This window comes from Paroedura picta, chromosome 5 (genome assembly GCF_049243985.1).
Source record: "Paroedura picta isolate Pp20150507F chromosome 5, Ppicta_v3.0, whole genome shotgun sequence".
Taxonomy (NCBI): domain Eukaryota; kingdom Metazoa; phylum Chordata; class Lepidosauria; order Squamata; family Gekkonidae; genus Paroedura; species Paroedura picta.
In genome coordinates this window covers 49,308,534-49,326,831 of record NC_135373.1, presented here as the reverse complement: position 1 = coordinate 49,326,831, position 18,298 = coordinate 49,308,534, and the positions used below count along the sequence as shown (strand labels likewise).

At 43.4% G+C, this 18,298-nt stretch overlaps 1 protein-coding gene across 3 annotated transcripts in view; it reads left to right on the top strand.

The window, feature by feature from the left end:
- Nucleotides 1-8,438: 8,438 nt before the first annotated feature.
- MPPED1 (metallophosphoesterase domain containing 1) overlaps nt 8,439-18,298 on the top strand; it is an 89,623-nt gene continuing 79,763 nt past the window's right edge. For 2 of the 3 annotated variants that reach the window (XM_077337817.1, XM_077337816.1), the window contains exons 1-2: nt 8,439-8,803; nt 8,884-9,006. The gene's annotated coding sequence lies outside the window, so the exon portion shown is untranslated. The remainder of the gene's footprint in view (nt 8,804-8,883; nt 9,007-18,298) is intronic. The other variant, XM_077337818.1, reaches the window with a different exon arrangement.

Here is an 18,298-nt window from a genome sequence, read left to right as displayed (position 1 = left end):
TCCTGATTGGCAAGGTTGCTGTTTATAAGTGTAGCTGCCAAGCTTTCAACGCCTTGTCATCAATAGTCTGTGAATGACAGACAGTGTGAATGTTGGCACACTCCCATGCTCCTCTATGCCTTTCCCAGATGTAATTATGCCACACACACTGCAGAAGAAAATCTACAGCTTTGTGCTCCCCTAGTAAGCAAGCAATTAACGCATAGTACTGCATGAGACACAGCGGCAACCTTATTAATCCATAGGGTGAATGAGATTTGGAAAGCAGTGCCTATTATAGAGCCCTACTCGTCTACTGTGCTGTACATCAAAGTGATGAACCTGTTCTGTATCTCTGACCCAAACTGTGTGTTTCTCTTATGCCACAGCCCTTTCTGGTCTTCAGCAAATACATGCATGGTACTTCACTTTTGACACAAACTGCTGAAAAATCTATAAAGGTGTTTAAAAAATACATTGTCCAGGTCTTCCCAGAAGTGACATCTCCCTGTCACAATGGCTACCCTCCCCCCACATATCCTGTCACAATAGCTACCCTCCCCCCACATAGCCTGTCACAATGGCTACCCTCCCCCCACATAGCCTGTATTAGAGGATTCCCTAAGACCATGAAGTAAATTATTGTTTCTGTTGGTTAAAATCTTCTTTGGTAGATATTTAAAACTGGCACCTCAGTTTCTGATTGGTCCAGAAAGGTAACTCCCCAGTCTTGAGATAGTCCTAAAACAGAAGTTCAAAATATGCAAGGCTTTGTCCATCCACTAAGCCCGAGTATACCATTCAGGGAGGGAAAACTGATTAATTTCTCAGGTATAAAGACACTTTTCAGATTTCAGCTATGAAGCATATTTTATGAAATTTGCTGTATTGTTTTCCTCCATCCTTTCCTGTAAACCTGTCTCACTACCTGTGCTTAGAAATAAAAATTAGAGAACCTTTGACTGGAGAGACTTAACCATGAGCCTGCCCTCCCCTTGTGAAGGGATGTGGGAACCTAGTTGTTCCTCACACGCAGGCAATCATTGCATCCCAGAAGCAACTTGCTGAAGAAGCAAGTTATTTTACCTGTGAAAAATGCTTTCTTCCATCTTCATTTTGCCCAGAGGATGGCTCCATAGTCTCATCCAATTGATCTGGGCATGTGGATCCATGTCACAGGCTAGGCAAGGCTAGACTATTGTAACTATTGAGGCTAGACTATTATAACACTTTCTTCATTAGCCGGTCCTTGAAGACAACATGGGAGTCTTCAGCTGGAACGGAACACTATGAAATCTAGCTGGAGTACATGATACATCTATTTCACAGTCACTCCATTGGTTACAGACTGATTTGGGCAGACTGATCTGGGCAGTTCAAGGTGCTGGCTATTACCTGCAAACCTTCCATGGTATATAACCTGCATATCTTTAGAATCAGGACCATTTTTGCTGTTATACTCTGTGGCTGCTGCATCTAAGGAAAGCCTCTTGGAGGTGCCACACTGCAAATGGGTAAGACCAACAGCTGCCCATGTCTAAGGGTTTTCTTTTATGGCTTGGTCCTGGTAGAATAACCTGCCTGGCAAGTTCAAGAAAACTCCAATGCTTCTCAAAGGGCATTGCTCAGGATGACCCATTTTATAAAGAGTTGCGCTGGTCTCTTGCAGAGAGGGAGCTGTGCTAGTCTATTGCAGCAAAACAAAACAAACCCAGTGGTATCTTAAAGACTGACAATATTTATTCCAGCATAAGCTTCTCCTAGTCAAAGCTCAGTTCCTCATGTGTGATAGAAAGAAATTTATTTTCTTAAGTTTTATTCAGAAAATTACAGAAGGGAAGGGTTCTGAACAAAACCAGGTGTCATAAATCAGGTAAACCTTAGATTGTTATACCTGAGAACAAAGTCTAAACTGGATTTTTTTCCCTTAAAGCTACAGTATTGTTTCTATTAGTTCAGAAGTTTTAATCCTCCACTGTATCTTAAAAAAATATTTTCCCCCCCTGCAAACCTGGGTTTCTTTCAGGTTTGTAGTTAAATCTTAATTCTTCCATCTATCCTTGGCCTCATTTTGCTGATTTTTTTGATCCATACTCTCTGACCTGGTAGGCAATTAAATATATGATTTAAAACAAATTTATGCCCTGTTCTTCCATTCAAAAATAATTCCATGTGTCATTTTATAACAAAATTTTAAATTATACATCTAATTACAAACTAGTCCAAAGATTGTGTATTAAGAGATCCATAAAATAGATGGGAGAGTGGGATTCTATTTAAACTGCCCAGAGTTGTAAGGAAGGGCGGTATAAAAATCTAAATAAATAAATAATAAATAAATAATAAATTCTTTACAAATCCAATGGAAGTTCCACATTTGCAGAAAAAATTGAATTCTAAAGGGGGGGGGCTTAAAACTCCCCCAAATAATAGAAACAATACCTGTAGCTTTAAGAAAAGAATGTGCACTGAGCAATCAATCACAATTTGGAAGTTGCTAGACAATCACAACAATATTGCCACAAGAAAAATCTTTAAAAATACAGTTGTGGATTAAAATGTAGAAACAACACTTGTTTTAAGAAAAGAATTCAGACTGAGACTGCTTTCTGTAAAGTAAAGCCATGGAAATTAATGGGGGTGTGTGGAAAGGATGGCCAAATCAGCTCTCCTAAGGGTCCTGTCCCTCTCATATCCTTTGATGGGGAAGGACTCACTGCAGAAAGATGTAGTGGCAACCACCAGAGGCTCACTACCAGTGTGAGAGTCAGTGTGCCATAGTGGTTAAGAGCTCTAATCTGAAGAACTGGGTTTGATTTCCCATTCCTCAACATACAGCCAGCTGGGTGACTTGGTCAGTCACAGTTCTTTCAGAACTCTCTTAGCCCTACCTACTTCACATGGAGTCTGTTTTGGAGAGAGGAAGGGAATGCAAAAAGGGAAGGGTAAAGCGGGGGTCTAAAAACCAACTCTTCTTCCACCCACAGAACTCAGACAGGCTCAGTAATAATCATCATACAACTCAACAAAGTCTGGTGTAACAAGCCACCATGCAACTTGGCTGAACTTTTCCTGGGAAGAGGCTATTGGGGGAGAGAATGAGAGAAAGCTGAAGCTCTCTATCCTGTATCTTTTAAGATGCCTGGAGTCTAGAGTCAGATTTGCACATATGGTGATGCTCATGTGTCTTGAAAGAGGTCTCCTTTCTGGTAACACTCCCCAAATACCTATGTGGTTAATGACCTCATCAAAGAGGCCATAAAAGGCTTCATTTAAATAGTGGAAGATTTGCTCAAACAAGATGAATAGAAAGGAGCAGAAGCACTGGCAAAAAAGACAGGAAGAAGAAGGTTGATAGTAAGGCAAGCAAAAAGATTAAAGATATTTGTACCTAAGCTGCTGTTTTTCAGAACTGAGTTTAATATAGGTAATGAAAGATTAAGTTCTAGTACTGATGACCAAATTAAAGCTAAGTTTCCAGGTCCAGATAAAATATACCCAAGTGATCTAAAAGAACTCAAGTGTGGAATTATTGATCTTCTGATCAATAACTTCTGTAACTTGTTAAAATTGGCCCATACCCCAGAACATTGGAAGTTCCAGATCAATTTGCCTAATGGTTGTTCTGGGTAAATAGTCGAAATAGTAGAAATTGTTATTAAAGAGAGAATTATTACATGCATCAAGGATCAAAGCCTGCTGAGGAAAAATCAACATGGCTTCTGCAATAAGAAGTTCTTCGTAAGCAACTTTTTGGAGTTGTTTGAATAGGTTAACAAGCATGCTGATTAAGATGATCTGGTAGTAGATGATGGTGCTTTCGTGATGGCCCTGGAGAGGTTTCGCCAATTGAGTGGAGGTTAATTCTTTTATATTTCAATTTTTTTAAAAAAAGTATCGTGATATGACCATATATGGTCATGTTGACCTACCCACCCCTCTCCAAATAGCCAATGATGGCGGTGGGGAGGGGCCCCAGCCATACAAATTCTTGTTGATTAAGGCTTATCACATGTGGTAGCGACTGGAGCCCTGAGAGGTAAGTACTTTCATTTTGACTTAACTGGGTGGGGGTGCAATGGAGATGAAACAGGATAGGCCTACCCTAGACCTATTCTGGCATTGGAGGTGGGGGTTGGAGGTGATGCAGTGGCATAGGCCTGCTCTGACCTTTTTGTCTGCAGGTTCTCACTGCAAGCTCCCTTTGGTGAAGAACAAATCGGTAGCCAGCCCAGTTCACATGTTATCTGAAAATATTTCTGTGCGGTCACTTCCTGTGCTGTGGAAGTGGCTTGGTGATGTCACTTCTGGTGACTTCTGAGGCATGACAGGAAGGTGTGACATCACTTCCAGGGTTTCTCAAAGCCTGAAGGGGTTTCTCAATGGTAAAAACGTTGAGAAAGCCTGTTTCATACTTACTGACATTTGTCACATTGTCACCCACTCATCCAGTTTGTGGAGACTCACAGGGACAGCTATTTAGAACCAGAAACAACTGAACTGCGGCTGCAGGCTTCCCCATGGCTCAGCTGTTTCAGGCAAGAACATCTCAAACCTGGTTCAGTTCACATGCAATCTTGAGATCCAGTGTGGTGAAGTAGTTAAAGAGTACCAGACTCTAAAATCAAGAGCTAATCTCAAGAGCTGGGTTTGATTCCTGACTCCTCCAAATGCAGCCAGCTGGGCTGCCAACTTCCAGGTGGGGTCCCGAAAACCTTCAGGATGATGAAAGACAGGATGAAAGAGAGAAAAATAAAGAGGGTAGAGAGAAGGAAGGCATCAAATTCTCCTGGAGAAAACAGCTGCTTTGGAGGGGCACTGGCCCTCCTACCCCCACCCCCATACAACAGTGTCTATACAGGTCACCACTGTCCCTACCTTCCTAAACAATGCCACATTTTATAAAGGCCAGGCAGGCTGTGGGGGGTGGACTGCCACCTTCCTGCCCCCCACATCTCCCAAAGCCCAGGCTGCCTGGGGACAGCCACAGGAGATGGGCTGCCTCCTTCCCACCCAGCCCCATCTCCTAAAGAGCAGGCCAGGAAGGCTGTGGGGGGCCTGACTCCTTCCCACCACCTCCCCCACATTTCCCAAAGGCCAAACTGGGTGGGGAAGGCCACAGGGGGCCTCTTTCCCACCCACCCCAGCATCTCTCAAAGGCCAGGCTACTCATGGAAGGCTATAGCAAATGGGTTGCCTCCTTCCTACCCATCCCATTTCCCAATGGCCAGGCTGGGTAGGGGAGGCCATGGGGGATGAACTACCTCCTTCCCACCCCCCACCCCCACATCTCTGAAAGGACAGGCTGGACAGATAAGGTGAGAGGGGGGCTGTCTCCTTCCCATCCCCCCACATCTCCCAAGGGCTAGGCTGGGTGGGTCAAGGCTGCTGAATCCCCCCAGCCCCTCTGAGGAGAGGGAAGGTGGAGAAAAGCAAAGAGCACTCAGATGGCCAACTTTAGGTCCATGGGAAGGTGTTGTGAGCCCAAGTTCTGTTACTGAAGACTCAGAGAAAAACCCTTGCCAGAGTGAGGGCTGAGAGGCTGCTGACAGACTATATTAGCTTGAGGCTGAGAGACCTGAGCTGTGGACCTGCTCCTTCTGCTGATGCCCTTGGACTGCCTGAACAAACTCTTGACTCCCTGGACTGAGTTAAGACATTTATTGTATTCTATCTGTCCCTTGGCATTCTGTTGTTGAAATACTGATCATCTCTGCCTCCCTGTGTCAGCTCATCTGGGATTCTTTCCAGCACAGGGCTGAAACCAACTCAGGAGGCAAAGGAAGCAGTTAGATTCCCTCCTTTGCCTGGGGGAGATGGAGGATAGGAAAAGGCTGAGGGTGGGGAAGCTTTCCAGCAGCAGGGCCTCTCAGAGAGGCCAACACCTCTTCCATCCAGCAAGCAGGAGAAAGAGGAAGACAGATAAGCCTCAGGATTGGCTGAGGATTATACCCTAATGGGGATAGTGCTCTCTTCCTATTGGTGGCACACCCCCAGAGAGAGCCAATCAGGCAGGGTGAGTTTTCTCCATGCAGTTTGAAGTGATTAGCCCTCATTGAGCCAGTGCCTTCTCTTCATCTGCATGCAATTTGAAAGAATTGGCTCTACAACAATCTTGCACCAGTGTCATGCTGCCAGCGTAGAATTGTATCGTATCAGGAATATGTGGTAAGTGTACTTTGCTGGCTTCCTAAGATTCTGTAGTACCATGCATGCTCCTGCTTGAATAATGTTGTATTACTGAAAATACTGGGACATCACTAAAATCCTATAGAAGGCCCTACACTGAGGAAATGCAAGTTTCTTTACTTATCTTTATTGTACTACCCCCAAGGACCAGCATGGTTTAGGCTGTTCAATAAGTTTGCAGAAAATCACATCCTCCCCAGCAGCTAGTCATATGCCTCTGAACCACTATATATTTTTCAGCCAAGACACACAGCCCAGATTACAAGGTGCAGGGCATGGGGCATTTATCCATCTGCATGTATCTCATACTTAGAACACACATGGGAGGCTTTGAATAGCTTTACACTTAGCACAGCATGGAGACACTAAGAACAGGCATTGCTATCTATCTATCTATCTATCTATCTATCTATCTATCTATCTATCTATCTATCTATCTATCTATCTATCTATCTATCTATCTATCTATCTATCTATCTATCTATCTATCTATCTATCTAATCCAGGTGTAGTCAAACTGCGGCCCTCCAGATGTCCATGGACTACAATTCCCATGAACCCCTGCCAACAAATGCTGGAAATATTGTAGTCCATGGACATCTGGAGGGCCGCAGTTTGACTACTCCTGACAGTACTCTGCCCAGAATCTACAGGTACTCCATCTGAGGCCATGGACAGCAAAGGACATGGAATCAGCTCCTCCAACTGAGGTATAAGAACAGTACACTCCAGATAAACAAGAAAGGAATCCATGCCTCAACAGTGGGACAATGCAACTGTTTATCCTATGCTTGTTCTGCGTATGACCTCTACTACTCTACCGTGTAACTGAGGGCTAAACTACATATTGTGGCAGGAATGGGCAGCTAACATCATTTTAGAGGAAAATCGTAACAAGAGCCTGATAATAATGGCATGGTAGCACCAGGTGAAAATGTCCCACATATATCTTTTTAAGAGTTGAAAGAATCATGGAGGAGGGGTGGGGAGACTGTTAGGGCACTTAAAAAAGGTAAGGAAGGGCGAAACAAGATTGCTTGAGGCAGCTGTGCCGGGCCCTAGTTGCAATTTTAAAACTGCTAAATTTTCCAATCTATTGGTTGGATCTGTGTCTGCTGTAATATGTAGTTTGGCTCTAAGCATAGTGCAGAAGAGGGAAGGTGTTGGAGATGCTGTCTGCATAATGCCATGTATGTCCAGGGAAGTAAGGAACAAAGATTGCACAAATGTGGTCCATTGTGAACTCAAGCCACTTTCATCTGTGTTCCTGCTGGACAACTCCTATGGTGCCTCTTGATTTGCAGGATCAGAGCTCTACAGAACAGCCCTGGCAGAAAGTGCAGACAGTGCTTCAATGCAACCCCTGCAATGGCTGTCTAGGGATGCTGAATGGACGGATTACTTGTTTGGAATGATTGGAACTTCCTGTAAACTTTTCTTTCTTTGATGCATTCTCTTATCGCCTTCCTGCTGTTTGCTACTTTAGTATGACTCTATCAACCTGATAGATGTACTCTTCATATATCTTATGAAGTGAACTTGCAAAAGCTTGTCCAGTGGTCACTGATGTTTTAGTTTGCTTTATTACTGTGTAGTGACACTTCAATTTATTTATTTCACTCAACTCCATCTTTTTATCTATACAACAACTCTATGCTGTGAACTAGGTTAGGACAAAGCAACCTTTTAACCATGGAGGTACTGCTAAAATATTTTTTCAGGCTTTGAGGTACCAGGAATTGATGTCAGCTGGTCATGGCCCCTGCCCCGCCCCCACCCTCAAAAGTGAGAGGAGCCTTAGGTGGCAAAGGTTGAAATGGCCCGGGTCTCTCTCCATCCCACCCCTCCAGGCCCATCATTGGCCATTTTAGGAAGGGGCAGGTCAACGTAACCAAATTATTGTTTATTTATTCAGTTTCTATACTGCCTTTTTCTTTCACAAGGTGGGAGGGCTCTCCCTAGCCATCATTTTGAAACCCCCCTATACTATGGTATCCTTAAGGGGCCTTTACGGTACCATATGTTATGTTGGAACTGTGATTGGGAAACCCTTGGCTAAAGGGTATGTGAGTGGTACAAGATCAGAGTGGGGATTCACATCTGAGTCTCCCAACTCCTGATGTGACACTGTAACCACTACACTAGACTACCCACCTCCTTTAGCAGCTGGAACTTGGAATGGCACAGTGGCTCACAGTGTTCATTAAACAGAGTGGGAATTCCCTGAGTGCACATAATGAAGATGAGAGCAGGCAATTTCTGCTAGGTGATGTGGAGTACAAGGATGGGCTGGCATCTACTGGGGCTCCAAGACCTGCTGGTGATCTTTCCCTGGGGAATCCCGATAACCCCTTCCCATCAATGAAGACAAGGAAACGGACAAGGCTGAGAGCTCCTTGAATCTTGGCTCTTGGAAGTGAGGCACTGCAATGGGGAAGGGGGGGGGGGTGAATTCAGCGTGCCCCCCCCTGCGCCCCGGAGCTGAAGGCGAAGGCGGAGAAGAGGGAAAGGGACACGCGAAGCCGGGCTTGCCGGAGGTGGTTGCTGCTTGCTTGTGAAAAAAGGAAAACAAAAAGCGATAGCGGGAGAGCGCCGTGTTATATGCCCGCCTTTCACCACCAGCTCTGCGCGGAGAGTGAGTGCTGGTTGGGGGGGGGGGGAGTAGGGGAGGAGGAGGAAGGCTTCCTTTATTTAGAGCTGCCTCTTTCTGTCAAGGGAAAAAAGCGGGGGATGAAGATTGGCGGCGGCTCCTTGTCCCTGATGCAGGAAGCGGTGGTGAAAGGAGCAGCCAGGTTCAAGGCTGGCTCGGTGTGAGAAAGCAAGCCAAGAGAGTCGGAGGTAAAAAAAAAAAAAAAAAGCTGGCAAGAGGGCTTGGGACTTGCTCCCCTCCGCCGCCCCTGGCCTTAAATGCAGCCCCCTGAGCCAAGGCGGAAAACCCTGAGGCGTCTCGATGTGTTTTAGGCTTCAGTAATAAGAGAAAGGAAGGTCGAGACGCCACTTCCTCCCCCTCCTCCCTTTTTATTTTATTTTTTTGTCTCCTGAAGGATTTGGGTGTTTATTTATTTATTTATCTACAAAACGTCTTTCGGCTTCTCGTGCCCCCGCCCTCCTCTCCCGGTCCTTGCCTTTTGCCTTTTCTGTTTGCAGGGACGTTTCGATGGTCAGGAAGCGGCCGGGCTGTCACCTCTTTCTTTGGTCGCTTATTAGGGCGTGTGTATTCCTCTCCCCCCCCCCTCCCCCGCCTGCGGTTTTCTTCCTTTCTGCGCCTTTCTAGATTTTTCTTCGTGACTAGTCGCGAGCTTGCGAAAATAAAATGGGGAAGCTGGCGGGGAGGCAGGCGGGGGGAATCCTTTGCACATGGGCTCGCAAAGTGTGTCCTGGCTTCGTGCAGCCCCTTTGGAAGTTACTTTTGTTTGCAGAGTTCCAGTGGAGGCTCCTCAGGGCAAAAGAGGCATTACATGCCCGCTGATGGAGTCAGAGCCCGCTGCATTGGTTTCCAGAGGGGCTACTGGGTACGATTCTGTCTCCCTTTCGCGGGTCTCTGTCTCTCTGCATGACTTTTTTTGTTTTGTTTTGGTTGCAGAGCATGACTTTATGTCATAATGTAATGCCACCTAGCGATGCACCCAAGTCTTGTTCTGGGGTGACCTTTGCTTTGGTCAAGCCGAAGACAAAACCTTTGCGTAAATGTGACGGCTTCAGCAATGCTAAAAAAAAAGTGTTTGTGTTTTTTAAAAGCCCTGCAGTGCTATTTTTTTAAAGTTTCAGAATATGAACCTATTTTGTTTTGTTCTTTTGAACGATTCAGTCAGATTTGTTTAAATAATTGATTAGAAATGAGTCTCAGTCTGAATAAACCACATTGACTCATGATCCTGCTGGAAGTGGAAATAGCTATAACAAATATAGAATGTTAAACAAATCATAACTTATACTGCAATGCTGTGACGCCCCATCCAGATATTAATTGAGACCAGTGGTCCAAGCTGCAATTAACTGGAGCCTCCTCACTTTCGGTGGGGCTTCATTCATGACTGACATTAGCTGGACTGGGGTCTTGGATGTGAGGCTATTACTATTTGCTTGTGGCCATGATGAATTTGTACAGGATGTTTTACAGGCCTCTGCCATACAGTTTACTGCATTTACAGTAACAAAACAAAAATATGAAGACAAGCCAGGAAACAATATTGGGGCTTGACTACAAGTCCTACTGTCTCTATTTGAAATCTGCAGTGGTTTTTATTATCTCCATTCCATCAGACAAATACACTTTCTGTGCAGAACTGTTTCAGGAAAGATTAAATCCAGCGATGGATCCATAACATAATCAAATGTTGTTCTTGAAGTTCTGGAAATGGTCAGTTAGCATCTTCTCAAGTGCACAGAGTTGTTTGACAAAGAAGTCATTTTTTCTGAATGCTATTTTGAATAATGTGAAAATGGAAGTAGTCTATGAGCTAGCAGGAGACTGAGAAATGTTTGGACACAGATATATGAGGGGCTATAAAAAAAGCCTAATTACCTGCAATAGAACAGAAGGATGTGCATGAACAACCTGGAACAACAAAGAAGTTTGTTGTGGCTTTTATTTTGGTTACATAATAGATTCTGCTGCTTGTGTTTCAATAAATCCCTCCCCATCTTACTTAGTATGGTGTTATGTGTGACGTTATATATGGTAAGAAGGAGGCATATGCAAGACTGTAATTTACCTATCAATAGTAGATTTAAGCTGCCCTGAACTGAATAGCTCAGTTCAGGGGACCTCTGTAGGTCCCCTAAGCAGGGTGGGCCCTGGTCAGTATTTGAATGGGAGCCCTCCAAGGGATACCAGGGTTGTGGCATGGAGACAGACTATGTCAAACAAGCTCTGAATATCTCTTGCCTTGAAAACCTTATAGACTTGACTGCATTTACCACCACCAGGTTTAAGCTGCCCTCTTGAGGTTAGCTTATTATGTTGCACACAGTTTTGATTTCAATACAGCCTTAAAATTGCTACCTGCAGAGAATTGCTATTGTATGTCTATACATGATAGTATTGCATGTTTATACGCATACCGTATCTCCCTTTCCTGAGGTTTAAGAAATGCATTTTTGTTGGAATAATTGTCTGCTAGATGGTATACATTTTTTTTACAAAACAGGTGATACTGATTCTGTTAATAGCCATTAATCACCAGGAATTATGTTTTCAAATATAAATATATAAATGGCAGGATCAACTTTTGCCTTTGCTTAACTCAAGAGTATTCATTAGAAGAGCCGTTAGTCTCTTTGTAAATAAGGTCAGTAATATAATTTTAAAACACACAATCACTTGTGAAAAGTACGTTTTTTAATATATTGTAGTTTTGGTGAGCAAATGATTTGGTTCACTAATATGTTTGTGGTCAAAGTTATAAGCTTGCTTGTTGTAGGTATTTATTCGCTACAAATTTTATCCAGCCCAAAGGTTTAAGTTTAATGTCCCACTTAAACTGCATGCAGTAGAAGAGATATCAACAGGTATTTAGTGAGGGTAGTGTTACCAGCGCAAAGGGGAAAGGTTTACACTGTGAGGTACTTAGACAGGGCGCTGTTGATTTCACTTTTTGTTAAAAAAAAACAGCTTCATTAGTATTTAATATAATTACTAGTGTACACTGAAATTGTTTCATCTGATAATATATTATTTTAAATCATGGGGTACCAGTAATAAGTATTGCAAATCACGCTTTCACTGTCTAGTTATTAAAGCAGAAATGATTCTCAGATTAAATGAGATTCCCTTTCTTGTGGATGAATAATAATTTACAGGTAGTGTGTGTGTAAGGTTTTATATTAATATACATCAGTTTTGGCTCCTTTATGTTTTATTATTGTTGAAGTAAACAGTGGTGAGAAAATTTGAGTAAAAATAATATAACTGATCACAGACTCCTAACTTATAGCTAATTATTAAAGTTTATTGGTTAATTTAGATAATTTAGATAGACTGCACTGGAAAACCAGTGTGTTATCACAGGAGAAATTTAAAAGTTTGAATGGTAACATTATTATTCCCTTAGAGTGCACAGCAGGTACTGACCAGCATGTTGCTCTTAAGCATGCTATTGATGTGAAATGAAAATCGGGAACTGGTTATTTATTTACCTCATTTATGGTCTGCCTTCCTTATGGGGACTGAAAGCACATACGGTATCAAATGTTGAACCTGCTCCCTGTGTGGATTGATAGGGGCCAAGTTCAGACTGGGCCAGGGTGATCTCCAAGTGTTTTTTCTTTTAAGTGAAAAAATATCCCAAAATGTATCTGGGGTTTTAAATCCCACTTAAGGAGGGCCATGGGACAGGCAGAACAGATGTGGGAGAGGAGCCACTGCTGCATATGCCACTTAAATGGGCAGAAGAGGGAGCAGCCAGGCAGGCATAGGTGGTGGTGCTGTGGGTGGGAGGAGGGGAGGAATGGGAGTCACATTTTCCCCCCCTCCCCAAAGCATGAACCAAGCACCTGCTGAAGGTGACTCTGCAGGTGGGCAGTCTGGTTGAGCAACTGGCCAGCAAGAGTGCGTGTGTGTGTGTTTGTGTGTGGACAAAAGTGTGAGATTACCCCCACAGGTCTCATAGAACTTAGCACTAGGAAAATCAGACCTAAAAAAAGAAGAGTTGGTTCTTATATGCCGCTTTTCTCTACCCGAAGGAGTCTCAAAGTGGCTTACATTCACCTTCCCTTTCCTCTCCCCACAACAGACACTCTTGTGAGGGAGGTGAGGCTGAGAGATCCCTGACATTATTGCTCGGTCAGAACAGTTTTATGAGTACCATGGCGAGCCAAAGTCACCCAGCTGGTTGCATGTGGGGGAGCGCAGATTCAAACCCGGCTCGCCAGACTGGAAGTCTGCACTCCTAACTGCTACACCAAGCAGGAGAAGGAAGATGGAATACCCTTGGAAAGGAAGGACTATTCCAGTGGTCTGGTAGTGGTCAGAGGAAGAAGCCCAAGTTGTTGTTGGGTGGGCAAAAGTGCAAATATGAGGAGCTGGAGCTGCTATCACATGAACCAGGTGGGATGAAGAGGTAAAGGCGTTGCTGCAGCAGCCAGCTGACCAAATATCAAAAGAGACCCTGCCACCAACAGGGAAGACCAGGAGCTGATGTTCTACCACCTCCATCTCTGTGCGAGCCAAGCATTATATAAGTACTACTTGTAGACACTGAAAACAATGCCTATTTTATACCAAAACATGCCAACTATTGCAGTGGATGAAGAAGCTAATGTTTCAGCAGTCTTTGTTTACTAATAGTGGCCATATTTTGCTCTGTGTCCAGCTGACCTGTTTGAAGATGGCTTAATTTATAAAGCTCTCTACCCCCAGGAATTGAGCCAGTTGCGTGTAATGTTCTTACATATATATCAAGCCCCTCATGTACTGCCAACATTGGCAAAGAAATAACTCATTCAGTTGTCCTTTCTCTAGTAGCCTTCATGTTGAGATTAGAAGAGTTGGTTTTTATACCCGGCTTTTTACTACCCGAAGAAGTCTCAAAGTGGCTTCCAATCGCCTTCCCTTTTTTCTCAACAACAGATACCCTGTGAGATAGGCAGGGCTGAGAGAACTCTGACAGGACTGCTCTGTGAGAACAGCTGACTAGCCCAAGGTCCCCCAACTGGCTGCATGTGGATGAAGCAATCCTGATTGAGTCAGAATATTGTTTGTTTGTTTGGATTTTTATACTGCCCTTCCATACGTCTCTGGGTGGTTCACACAGAATGTTGTAAAAATAGTTACACAGAACATTATAACAATCTGTAAGATAACAATCATAACATCACATAGCATGTCAACCCGATCAGTATTTCAACAAAACAACAACACTGACATATCCCTGGGGAGGTCAGATTGTTCAGTCATGGAAAAGCCGTCTGAGGGGGGGGGGGGGGGCGACCAGCAGATGTTTTGAGTCAGTCGGTCTCAAGCAAATGTCTGGTGGAGGAGCTCCCTTTTGCAGGCCCTGCAGAATTGTGGAAGTCTGACAGGGCTCTGATCTCCTCAGGGAGCTCGTTCCACCAGGTGGGGGCCAGGACTGAAAATGCCCTGGCCCTTGTTGAGGTCCAGTGTGCTTCTTTAGAGCTAGGGATACACAGTCAGTTGGAGGTGGCGGAGCATAAGGCTCTTTTGGGGGTATAGGCAGGGAGGCAGTCTTTCAAATACACTGGGCCCAGACCACATATGTGAATGTGACAATAAGGATTTAAGCTTGAAGATAAACTGTACACTATCTATGAGATGAGTAGTCCAGGGATATTCAAGTGCTCGGCAGAGAATAAGGGAAAGGTTCTGGGGAGAAGCATTTCCATGCATCCATCTGTCACATGGGGAAGAGAAGGTGTCATGGTAGCATCCTTGAAAGCAATGCTGACAGAGTATCGGTTCATGGTTTTAAATGATAAAGAAGCATATTTAGGGTGAATATTGTTGTTGTTGTTAAGATTTATTGCCCGCTGCTATAAGCTAAGCTGTCTCGTGGTGGGTTACATCAGTGGTCCCCAACCTTTTTATCACCAGGGACTGGTCAACGCTTGACAATTTTACTGAGGCCCGGGGGGAGGGGGGTAGTCTTTTGCCGAGGGACGTCGCTGCCTAAGCCCCTGCTCCACTTGCTTTCTCGCCGGCGCCCCTGATTTCCCGTTGCCCACTGGGAGGCGCTGCCAGCAGCATCTGTGCAGTGCCACACTGAGGGGGAGCCCCAGCCACAGCGGCCGCTGGACAGCACCAAAGGTGAGCAAGCAGCAGAGTGGCAGGGCAGCCCACGAGGCAGCAGCTGGGGAGGAGGACGAGGAGGAGCCACGGCCCAGTACCGACTGACCCACGGCCCGGTACAGGTCCCCGGACCGGGGGTTGCGGACCGCTGGGTTACATAATATAAAATCCCACATAAAAATACATAAAAGCATTGAATTGTAAATTCCCATTTTTCTCAAATTTTAGTCCATTGCAGCATGAGAAGTTTGAAAAGTGACCTTCACTAACTTGCCTTACAAAAAAGGTTAGGGTTGCTTCAAAAGCTTTCAATACATGTCACACACAACTTTCCTTCCCCCTGCAACCTTTGATTCAGTGTGTTCAGATGCTCTGAGACAGTGGTTCTCAACCTTCCTAATGTTGCGACCCTTTAATACAGTTCCTCATGTTGCGGTGACTCCCAACCATAAAATTATGCCAAGTGTTCTTTCACAGAAATTAAACCGAAACTGACTAATGGTGTGAAGATCCATTGTTCATAATTGTATATAAATTGTTTCTTTTCCAGGGTTTCTCAATTCACCTCTGCCTCTTGTCCCACCATGCTGATCTCGCTCTTTTCCGCTGCTCCAGGCAAATGAATGCTCTCTTGATCTACCCTGCAAGGCTGTTGTGTGGATGGCACCCCCTTGCCCAGCTGCTTGCCCTGCCATGACCCCTGTGAAAGGGTCATTTGACCCCCAAAGGGGTCCCGACCTCCAGGTTGAGAACCACTGCTCTGAGTTATCCGTTAAGAAAGCCAAATGAAAAATCCATTCAGGGCCAGAAAGTGCTTCTTGACCATTTCCTTTCTCCTTAAGAAAGACATCAATTTCATGATGAAGACTGAAAAAATATTTGAGAACATTGTCTCTGCTAAGCCACCTGACTTCTGCATGGTACAATACATCCCCATATTTTGCATCTACCTCTGAGAGAAAATTTTGAAACTGACAATGAGCAAGGCCATGATGTCTGATGTAATTAATACTGGATACAACAATATGCATCATGCTTTTCCACTGAAGAATCTTACTAAACAAGGCCTGCTGATGGGTGATGCAGGTTACCATTCAATTTCAATATCTCTTCATTGATTTTTGCAACTATATCAGTTTTACTTCCCACCACATTTCTTGCACCATCAGTTGTGATGTTTTTCAATTCATTCCAACTCAGTCCAAGATTTTCTACTGATTTACATACCTTCAAGAATAGGTTTTCTGCAGTTGTGGTACCTTTCAAACTGTGCAGTGCACACAACTCTTCTGTAATTCTGAAGTTGGAATCTATCCCTCTGATAAAAATTAGTAGCTGAGCAGTGTCTATGATGCCATTGCTTTCATCTAATGCCAAAGGAAAAAAATCAAAACTTTTTGTTTTGACAAGCAGGTTCGAGGGCCTCACAGAAAGACGTCTCATGTGGCCTGTGGGCCTCAGGTTGGGGATCCCTGCTCAAAGGCATTAAATCTATTCCTTTATGTGGATGACATCATTCTTATATCCTGTACTCAGGTTGGACAGAGAAGACTATTAAACTGCTTTTCAAAATACTGTAAATTTAAAGAATTTGAGATCAACTATTCAAAATCAAAGATTATTCTCCTTTTTGGAAAATAACGGGATATAAAATATATAAATGAAATGAATAAACTATATGGAACCCATTCAAGAGAGTTGTCATTCATTACTCCCATTATATCCAATGGGCCTTTAGAGAGCTTCCATTGTTTAGTTTATGAAGTTTTAATGGGAATTTTTATAGTTTTAATGTATTGATGTATTGAGTTGTAGTGAATTATTGTGAACCGCCATGAGCTGGTCTCTGAAAGTGACAGTCATACAAATCAAATTAATAATAATAATAATAACAATAATAATAATAGGCATTTTTGTCATTTGGTTTAGTAGAATCTGCTAGCTCCTAGTGGAATGGCCAGTTCTTGGGTTATCTGATAAGACCCCACTGCTACACCAGGCTTTGCTTAGCTGGGTGAGGAGGAAGTAGGAAGGGAGAGGTGACATGCAGATTGCATGGCAGTAGAGCATGACAAAAGTAGCAAGGATGGTGATGCTTTGCTCTCTTAGTAAGCATGATCTTTTTATTCACTGCTGCACAGTGAATACTTTCTTTCACCTTCTGTTTTAACCTCTTACATTTTACATTCTGAAAATCCTTCTTGAAAATTCCTTCTTTTTCGTTTCTACTTTTATTGCAGCATTATTTCATCACACAAATGTAGTATGAGTGAGTGTGTGATTAAACAAACAATTTAATTTGACATTTAGGTTACCTCCCACATGCTAGTAGTTATCTTATTTCATAAATTGTCTATGCAAGGAGCTCACACCATAATTCCCAGCAAACTAGGTCTATTTCTTTAAACAATGAGAGACAATCTTGTTCTTTAGTTAGATAGCAGTCATGAAGAATGATATGACCTGCCCATCACCATTCTTAGTGTTCCAAAATAGAATTTTGATAGTGAAGACACCTGGACACTTTCTATGAAAACAGGATATATCTTCACTATGTAACTAAATGCCCAGGTAAACTTGGCACAGTTAAAATGCTTAAAGTACCACTTTAAATGTTAACCACATGTGGCAAGCTGCCATACATGTACATGTACATGTACATGTACATGTACATGTACATGTACATGTACATGTACATGTACATATATTTTAAACACTGCATGGTGAACAGAGGTTTCTTATATATCACCATAATTTGTGTGAAAAACCCTACTTATGTTTCTAACCATTCAGAAACTTATATGACAGAGCTTTTAAGATAATGGTATTGAGCTCAAAATATATATGGCAGCAGTGAACTTAACAAGTTGGGTTTATTTGCTTTTAAATATTTCTACTTCCACTCACTGAGTAGAACCCAGGGCAGCTTACAAAAAAAAAAAAAAGGTCTCATCCAGCAGTACAGTACAAGCAGCAGCAAAGTCTTTGCCAGAAGATATTATATGGTGTTTCTCAAGCTGTGATTTCTACAGGAGAGAAAAAGTAGGATATATAAATACCACCAAGCCAACTTGGTGTACTAGTTAGGAATGTGGACTTTTAATCTGGTGAGCCAGGTTTGATTCCCCACTCCTCTCCCACATGCAGCCAACTGGATGACCTTGGTTTTGCCACTGATAAACTGTTCTGACCGAGCAGTGATATCAGGGCTCTTTCAGCCTCACCCACTTCACAGGGTGTCTGTTGTGGGGAGAGGAAAGGGAAGGCTACTGTAAGCCGCTTTGAAACTTGGGTAGACAAAAGCGGCATATAAGAACCAACTCTTCTTATTGGTTGTGGAGGAACCAGTCTCACAAGTCTTGTCATGTCTGGAACCTCAGAAAA